The following is an 8,820-nucleotide window of genomic DNA, read 5'->3' on the forward strand; positions in this document are numbered from 1 at the left end:
GAACTGACCAGAATGATATTGCAAAAGGACTGTCTGCTCTTTGCATGTAGGAATCAAGGAGAGAACATTTCCTTCTCCCCACACTGAGACCATCTCTGTACTGAACAGGAGCAGTGTGGTGCAGAGATGGCATGGTGCCTCAGCCCTGCATATGGAAAACCTTCACTTGGCTTGTGTCAGCCAGGCGTCTCAGTGCAGATGCTGTATTGCCCTGTACTGCTGTGCTTTTGCTGGCTCTGGAGCTGGATCAGGCATCTCTGCTCTGCACCTCCATGCTACTGGAAGCATTTCCTTGGAGTTGAAATAAAATCCTTGGGGGACTACAGTTTGCATTGCTCAGGGTGATTGCCCACATGCGTGTGTGAGTATATGACTCTTAGTGTGTAACGAATCTGTTTTGTGCCTTGAGATCAGCCCTGAAGTGTCATTTCTGTGCCATTGGTTTCTCTGTGGCTTTGAGAAAGAGTGAGCTCACTAGCTTACAGATTTTATCTTGGATATACTTAAAATAAACCTTTTACTTAACTATCTTTACTTAAAACTCCAGTGCTCCTGGCTAGAGTCAGCATTTTTAGTTAGTTTTCTACTTAGGAAGCACTAATAAAACATGAACAAGGACATAAGGGTCCTTTTATTCTCCAAGTACTAGCTGGAAGAGCTAGGCTTTGTTTGTGTGCTTCTGAAGTAGCCAGGGACACAAGAGAGATGAGTACACTTTAATGTTGTTCCTTTCAAGTGTCACCTTGGGGTGACATCTTACTTATAAAACTGCTTGGGGTTCTCTCAAGCTAAGATTGCTCCAAGGCAACACTTTTGATCAGGCATGACAGTGAAGTACATCCACTGAGGCATAACGTTGTATGTGTCCTGCACAATAAATGACAGTTGGATACAGGGATCATCTGCAGCAAATCACTACAGGCTACCACTTAGCACTGCTGGCTCTCCCATGGGCATCCCATGGCAGCCAGGGCATGCTAGTGGCCTCCCCAAATGCTGGCTGCCAAATGGGGGTGCAAGTTTCAAAGGCAAAAAGAGCAGTGTTCCGAAATGCTGGTAACGTTTTGTCTGTCTGTTGGACTTTCATTTATTTCTTAACACTTCAGCAAGAAACAGCTTTGCTTTGCTTTTCCCCGCCCATCGCTGGCAGTCTATTATTGCCTGGTGTGAACATTTTCAGTACTCTTCCCTTTTTCTTGCCAAGTACAGTAACAGGGGGAGGGGGAACAGACTCATGCTGGTGTCAGTCTCCCTGTGCTTCTGGCTTCTTTGCAGAATGGGGAAATGGGTTTTCTTTTTTTTTTTTTTTTTGCCATTTTTTGCCACATCGTGTTGAATTGCCACTCTATGCTGAGAAAAAACAGGCTCCTCCTAACTTGCCCTCTTGCCACCAAGTGTGTTGTAACAGTGCTATGTGAAAGCCTGAATCCGTTTCCAAGCTGGTGAGGAAAGGAATGTACTATCAAGCCAGGAGGGTGAGTACTGAGCACAAATAAGGGTCGATACGCAGTTTAAACAGTATATTTAAATGTGCCTGTCTGCACATCAAGAAACATGTTTTTATTGTGAGGGTGACTGAGCACTGGCACAGATTGCCCTGGGAGGTTGTGGAGTTTCCATCCTTGAAAATACTCAAGAGCTGTTTGGATGTGTTCCTGGGCAACCAGCTCTAGGTGGCCCTGCTTGAGTGGGGGGGGGGGGGGTAGACAAGGTGACCTCCAAGGGTCCCTTCCAACCTTAACCCTTCTATGATCTTATGATTATGGATATTAGGCTGTAATAGCCATAATTCTGTCAGGTCATAAGGGAGATAAGGTTTGTGAGTAGGGTAGTAGTATTTTTAAAGGACCAATAATTGTTTATAGAAAAAAAATGGACAGACTGTTAGACATACTTCCTTCACCTTCTGTGTGCCTAAAATCTTGGGTATTGATTAAAGGCACTGACTTCATCCACAAAAAAAAAATTGGTTTAATATAAACACATGAACACAATGCAGATTGTGATAGTCCTCAGAATTAAGGAGAAAGGCAAATATTCCCTTATAACAGGGATGAGCAACGACCAGCACATGTGTGCCCAGAGCAGTGACCTCTCCCTGACACCAATAGCTGCTTTTTCCAAAGAAAAGCCCTCAACATTCAAATGTGGAAATGGAAAGTCCTCAGGAAACAGAGAAAAAAGGGATGCTCACTTCCAGTTTGACTCAGTTTATCAGGCAACTGCTTCTAGTTATCATAGTTCATTAGGCTGAGATATAAATGGTATGAAGGAGTAGGGAATTTTTTAGCTGAATTGTTGGATTAGGCTGTTTGAATCAGCTACGTAAATCTCCATGATATAGATGCAACCAGAAAGATACTCCACTGAACAATATGAGTTCATAAGCAGTAAGAACTTGCAGGATCTAAGGGAGTGAGATGCTCAGTCACCAACTCTCCAAAATACCTGCAAACCAGGGGCTATACTCTTAACTTCCAGATCAGTGCTGCTGGAAATTGCCTACCCTAGAGTCAGTTATTGGAGTCCCTGCTTCCTCAGCCTTGCCATTTAGTCCCATACCTACCTATGTATTTCTGACACATTTCCACAATGTTTAATTAGTGCCTCCGCTCAAATATGACCTGTTTGCCAGAAACTGATGCCCCCTCCAGGTAAAGCTGTGACTTGATGCCAAAAAAGACTGACTTGAGGGAAATGTACGTAGAGGTAAGACAGGAAAAAAAAAAAAAAAAGAAAAAGGCAGCGAGGCCATTTCATGGTTTGCAGATTGACTTTTTTAATGACATTTTCATTAACAGTTCTTGATGCTAAATGCCATGGGTTTCTCCCTTTAGAGCTGTCTGCATTAATAATGAGTGACTCCACTGGGAAGTGATTTACATAAAGCATGCTTCTCTTGTTACAGAGGGAAGCTCTGTGCTGGGCCAGAAAGAGAAGAAGGAAGGTAAGTGCACTCTGTAAATGAAAGTCAGTTTCCTATGTTGGGCCATAAGCACCCATGAAAAATCACTCTCCTCCACCAGTACCATGGCCTGAAATGTTTGCCAGCTCAGAGTCCATACGGCATCGAAGTGAATGCTTTAAAACAGGTCTGGCACTGAGTATCATGGTGGAAAAGCTCAGATCATCTGGTGCAGATCAACATTGCAGAAAAGATGTAGACAGGAGTAAGCTTGGCTTATCCTTAAATGAAGGGACTTTTCTGCCTGTTTTGTATCACTTCTGCAGTGCAAAGTGGCTGGGGCCTATGATCATAGCTTTCTGCATTTTTCCTGCCTTAACTGTCATAGAAATAGGTTCATTTTTTGTGGTATGTCAAGTTTCAGACAGACACCAAAGTGAAAACATGACAACTAGAAAACAGAAGATGAAATATCACCTTTTTTTTCAACTTCATGAAACGTTATCTATTTAATTTCTTCCTAAATATGACTGAGACTTTACATTACGGCTTTTTCTCTGAGTTGGATACAAGGCAACATGGACCATTTATTGCTAAGTCATCCCTTGCGTGTTTTCTTGTTACAGAGGAAATGGTTTATGTTGACTCATAAATAAAGAGATATGCAGCTTCTTAGCTTCTTCCCACAGTGTTCCAATAGATTAATAGGAAACATGCTGCTGAGACTGCTCTCAAAGTAGTCCAGTTAAAGTAGATACCAAGAGAGATCTCAGTTAGTTAAGCTTTCTAAGACTTAGTGATCTAATCTGTCCAATGCATGCTTTCCTAGAGGGAAACAGCGACCTCCAAAATGTCTTAGCTCTCTTACCTAAGCCAGCTGTTTTAGGATGGGCTTTGTTTTCTGAAGGTTCTTATTCTCTCTGCATTGACTGTGGAGAAAGATACAGGTGACTCAGCTTCTATCTGAAGAATTTCAAAGGCTATCTTTACAATTTAAGGGACTTTTTAAAAGAGATGACAGAACGGTTTGGAAATGAAGCAAACCTGCCATGAGTTTTATTTCATTTTATATTTTCATATAACTTATGAAACGTCATATATTTTCATATAACAGCCTGTTTTTAAGTAAGATGAAGACAAGACTTGAAAAGTCCTTGAAAAGGCAAAAATAATAGTTTCTTGTCTGTGGTAGACTCTTACACCATTGAAATTATGTTGTGGATACAGCTGAGAACTTTGATTTCTGGAAAGTATTATCTCAGATCACTGGGAAGTTACTTCAGGAAAATAAGGAATCATTTGTACAGAATTAAGTAAAACCTTTCTGTTTCTTGCATTCCCAAGGAAATAGGTTTGTTGTCCAGCTCATTAGAAATAAACATTTTGCTGGTACTTCAAATAGGAGAACTAGTCTGATGATGCCATTACAAATCAGAGAAGTAATCAGAGGCTTTGGAAGGTAAGCACTTTTATTCCTGAGCCCTTGTTAATTCGCTAGTTGGAAATTAAGGACTTTGTATGAAAACTTACACTGCTATGTGGATTCATCTCACAGAAAGTGCCAATAAAAATTCAGTTGATGCTTTTTAATGGATAGATTTATTTTCAGAGTAGTTAGGAGGGCAGTCTGATGTTCTTGGTCATGATGTCCTCTGTCAGACTACATGCTGACTGAAGTGATTTGGCCACATTGGTTCAGTTGTACTGTAGTACTGCACCCAAACTGTCCTTTCATGAGAATAAATTATAAAAGCTGCAATTAAAATTGTTTCACATTTTACCTTCCTTTACCTAATTTCTATGTCAGCTGAAACCATCAAGATCTAGAAAGTGAAGTATCCCTGATTTTCCTGGGGGATTGTGCAGATCAACGTTTCTGGAAAGTTGACTGAAATGTAACTGTAAGCTTTTGATCCTTTAAATAGCTTTGATGAAATGTTAACAGTTCTTCTGTATCATATCTGTAACAAAGCAGGAAGATTAGAAGTGAGGTTTGGCTTCAGCAAATCATATTGTTGTCTTTTAAATTAGTTGTGCTGTGGGCATGGTGCCTGTAGTTTGCTTAATCTGTTAAACCTTTTTTGGTAAATTAATGTTTTGGACAATGATGAATATAAATAATTTACGTCTACAGCTTTTATGTTGTATGTTCGCTGAGCTGCATTTGCAAAGGCATCAAGCCAGGATGTAATTCCTGGCTTTATTAGGTTATGAAACAGAATCTAGCCAGAAGATACAACATCCTTAAGCTGTAACATCAGCAGCAACAGACAGACCTTAATGCTGCTGGACCTAATGGAATTAGATTTCATGTATGCTTAATGAATGCAAATGCCACTTAATTTTTACAGCTTGAGTTGTAATACATTGCATGTGACACATCCGCTACTGGAAAAAATATTCAAATGTGTGATTCTTACACCCAGTGTCCAATTTCAGCACTGTAAAATGTATCCTCTTAGGGAAGAGGGACTGGAGAAACATGCCAGCAATATTACCGCATAATTTAAAGCAGCCACAAAAGAGAAATGTTAAAATATGCACCAGGCAATTACAAGTGTTGTGTATGTTTTTATTCTCCTATGCTGCTGTTCAACAAGGAGTAGTAAAGAGATTTAGAGCAAGTGGCAACCATAGCAACAAGGAATTTTCGGTTCAACCTGGTGCTGTATAACTTCTGGCACATTTCTGAATACTCTGTCAAGTGTTGATTCCTCCAAAAGATATGTGCAGCACTTTCAGTTCTGCCTCTCAGGCACTGGTGCCATAAAGATACAGGAGAGCCAATTTCAGCACAAGCCTAAGCAGAAGGGATTACAGCTGGGTTACACCAGAGCTGGTCACGGTACTTGTTCAGTAGTGGTCCCTTGGGTTTGTTAACTATCAGAAAATAAGTCACATTCTGCTCTGAGAAAGGAAGTAGATGTGATGTGGAAGAAGTTTTCTGTCCCTTACCAATCCTCTGCTCTATTCATCTGTGGCTGTGTGAAGTCCCAGGCAGAGTTGCTCCTCTGACCTGGTCACATCAACTACCCTGCTCTGGGGGGTACAGAAGGTCCCCTCAGGCACAGCTTGAGGAGCTCCTCAGGAGTGTGATTGTGTCCTTAGCCTTTTGTTTGTGCTTCCTGGCAGGTCCACTTTGCTTGTAGACAGCTAGGTGAATGTTGATCCTGAAAACAAGTCAGTGAATGGACTATAAGGAGTATGGGTGGTTTGCTGAACTCAGTCATTCCTGCAAAGAGCCCAGGAAATGTATTAAGTTGATGGAGATCCGGGGGCTTTTCAAAGACAGTCCAGTGTTTAGTCACGGTGCATTTTCCAAAATATAGTGACTATGCGTAATATTCACTTATGTCAGACAGTAGTCACAGTCTGCCTGTTGATCACAGGTACTGAGGTATGTAAGTCTCTTACATTAGTAGTCTTGTTTTCCTTAACCTTTCCTGGTGTTCACCTTAGAAATACACTTTGCATGCTGCAGGTCTGCAGATCCTGGATTGAAAGCCACTACATGATGTGGTCACTAACTAAGAAACTAAGTCATCTTTACAAGTAGTTCGCCAATTGCTTTTTTCCAGACAATGTGGAGGTGGGATAGGTCCGAGAAGCAATGCACTTGAAGTACACATCTGATCATTTTATCTAACACTCCTTTGAAGGTTACTTATCACGAGATGCTGTGATAGCACACAGATCTCCTCTACCTCATTACACTTTAATTTGGGATCCTGAGATTATAAAATTGTTTCATAAATTATCTGGAAATAGCTATGGCTGACTCTGCATCCCCGAGGGGAAAACCTATTGCCTTTTGGCAAGACATATGAAGTTACCTACGATCAAGGCAGCACATTCTTAAATACTTTATCTCCATATGTGTAATCGCTGTATCAAGTTACAAGAGTAGGAGTAGAAGAAAAGTATTGCCACTTAAGAATATAGTTGTTTAAAAAGGAGTGAATTAAGTGAGGCAGAAATCTCAGATCTGCTGCTTTCATTTTTTCAGTAGCACCATTTTTTGGACTGCCTGGGATAAAAAAAATGTAGAAGGTGGGTAGTGTTATTTGAACAAATTTCCCAGCCACTGTCGCATGTGGATAGCCTTTGTATTGTGCAGATTGTTTTCCTCCATGCACATATTTTGTTTCTTGCATTAGAGCACTTTAAAGCATATCCAGCAGAGTTATATATCTGCATAAATATTTGATGACTCTAATTGTGCAGCCTACACCATACTTTGACCCTTGGGCATGTAGTGCAACTAAATGTGCATACAACCCGTATATGAAATGTTAAGGTGCTCAGGGAATGTGTGAGATTGCCTGAAGCATCAAGTTAAAGCAACTCCTGCTGTTTCAAAATCATAGGAAAAATATGTTCTTGTTTTATAATTACAGTTACTGTTAAATGATTTCACATTATTTGTTTAATTAACATAAAAATCATGAAGTTCTCATTGTCACTTCCATTATAAACAACTGTCCTTCAAGGAATCTTTCACATATAAAAGAATCTTATTTCTAGAAATCTAAGAAGAGGTTTGGGGCATAGGATAGTCTTAATACCATTTTTGTTCTTAGCAAAATTTTTAATTATGGATTTAATTTATCTTGAAAAGAGGTGAACTATAATTATAGCTCCTAGAAAATCATGCTGCAGGATTTCTGTCTTTTATTTTCTGCTAAATACAGTTTTTCCTCTAAAAAATCCCTGGTTATTTTTATTTTGAAAAAGCTGCCTCTGAATTTGTTCTTGACTCATTGATAAGTTGAAACACTGATGCTGAGAAAGAAAAATACATTTTTTTCAGTTCTTGTCCACATCCATCTTAAATGCAGAAAACCTGCAGTCATTCTTGTAGGTGGGCATAAGACCAGGATTTCCATCCTGTGGAAAAATCTGGGACTTCTAATTTTTCTTCATCATGACTTGGAGTAAAATGTTGAGACAGGCTGGGGAAGTCCCAGTCTTTCCAGTCTCACATTTACTCATAATTTTTGTTAAACTGAAATGAAACGCTTTGATTTTTCTTTTCTTTTTTTTTTTTTTCTTTTAATGTATCTAGAAGACTGAGAATCTGCTTCCAGTTCCTCTGCTTTGCATTTTCCTCTCCAGGTTAAGTGTCTTTATTGGACTGAACCTGTTTGGCCACACCAGTCATGCACTACCCATCTAGGCACAATGTTTCAGCCAAAGGGGTAGCATGAGAAAATGTCCTCTTGGAAAACCTTGTGTTGTGCTGAAGTTTTGTGTGTAGCACTGCAGCAGTTTGGGTGGATGCAGCTTAGTGCTCAACTGACATACTGCAAATTCATCTGAGGTGTTTCTCTTCAGTCTGACATGATTCAGAGGCATTTCGTTTTTGTGTTCTAATGAAAAAATGAAAAATTACTTTTCCACAGAAGTTTTGACTTTACCAAGAGCTGCATTTCCAGTTATAAAGACAAAGATATTTTTCGTAGACAGCATAAATCAATGTTGTTTTCTTGATTACAAGCATCCCGGCCTTGCCTACTCAATAGAGAAAGCACAGTATGTCCTCCTGTATGTCAGTGTAACAGCTCACCCTCATCTGTCCTTCTTAGCCTGGTTGAGGGTAAGGGGAAAGGACTCATGTAAAAAAAATTGCTTTTCTTCTTTTTAGAAGAAAACGTGTGTGAAGAGTGGAATGTGCTTCTTTAACATGTCTCAGATAATCTAGGCCAAGCCCTTGGCCTTCTACTTGCTTATCCTCCCCTTCCATCTGTCGCAAGAGCCTGGGGCCATGACCAAAATGAACATTGCAGGCATGGAAGGGATCCTTCTTGCTGAATGTGAAAGTCTCCTGTCTCTGCGCACTGAGCCAATCACCCTGCATGTCCAGTATCGTTAAGGGAAGAATTAGGCCCTTTCATGGCTCTCTTCGTTTACCCTTT

General features: G+C 40.2%; 1 long non-coding RNA gene across 1 annotated transcript; it reads left to right on the forward strand.

Moving 5' to 3' along the window:
* The first annotated feature begins 1,228 nt into the window (after positions 1 to 1,228).
* Positions 1,229 to 4,358, forward strand: LOC136014278 (uncharacterized). The gene is made up of 3 exons (XR_010612602.1): positions 1,229 to 1,475; positions 2,909 to 2,947; positions 4,257 to 4,358. It is a non-coding gene; the product is annotated as an uncharacterized LOC136014278 (long non-coding RNA).
* The last annotated feature ends 4,462 nt before the right edge of the window (positions 4,359 to 8,820 follow it).

Source organism: Lathamus discolor, chromosome 5 (assembly GCF_037157495.1).
Source record: "Lathamus discolor isolate bLatDis1 chromosome 5, bLatDis1.hap1, whole genome shotgun sequence".
NCBI classification, from domain to species: domain Eukaryota; kingdom Metazoa; phylum Chordata; class Aves; order Psittaciformes; family Psittacidae; genus Lathamus; species Lathamus discolor.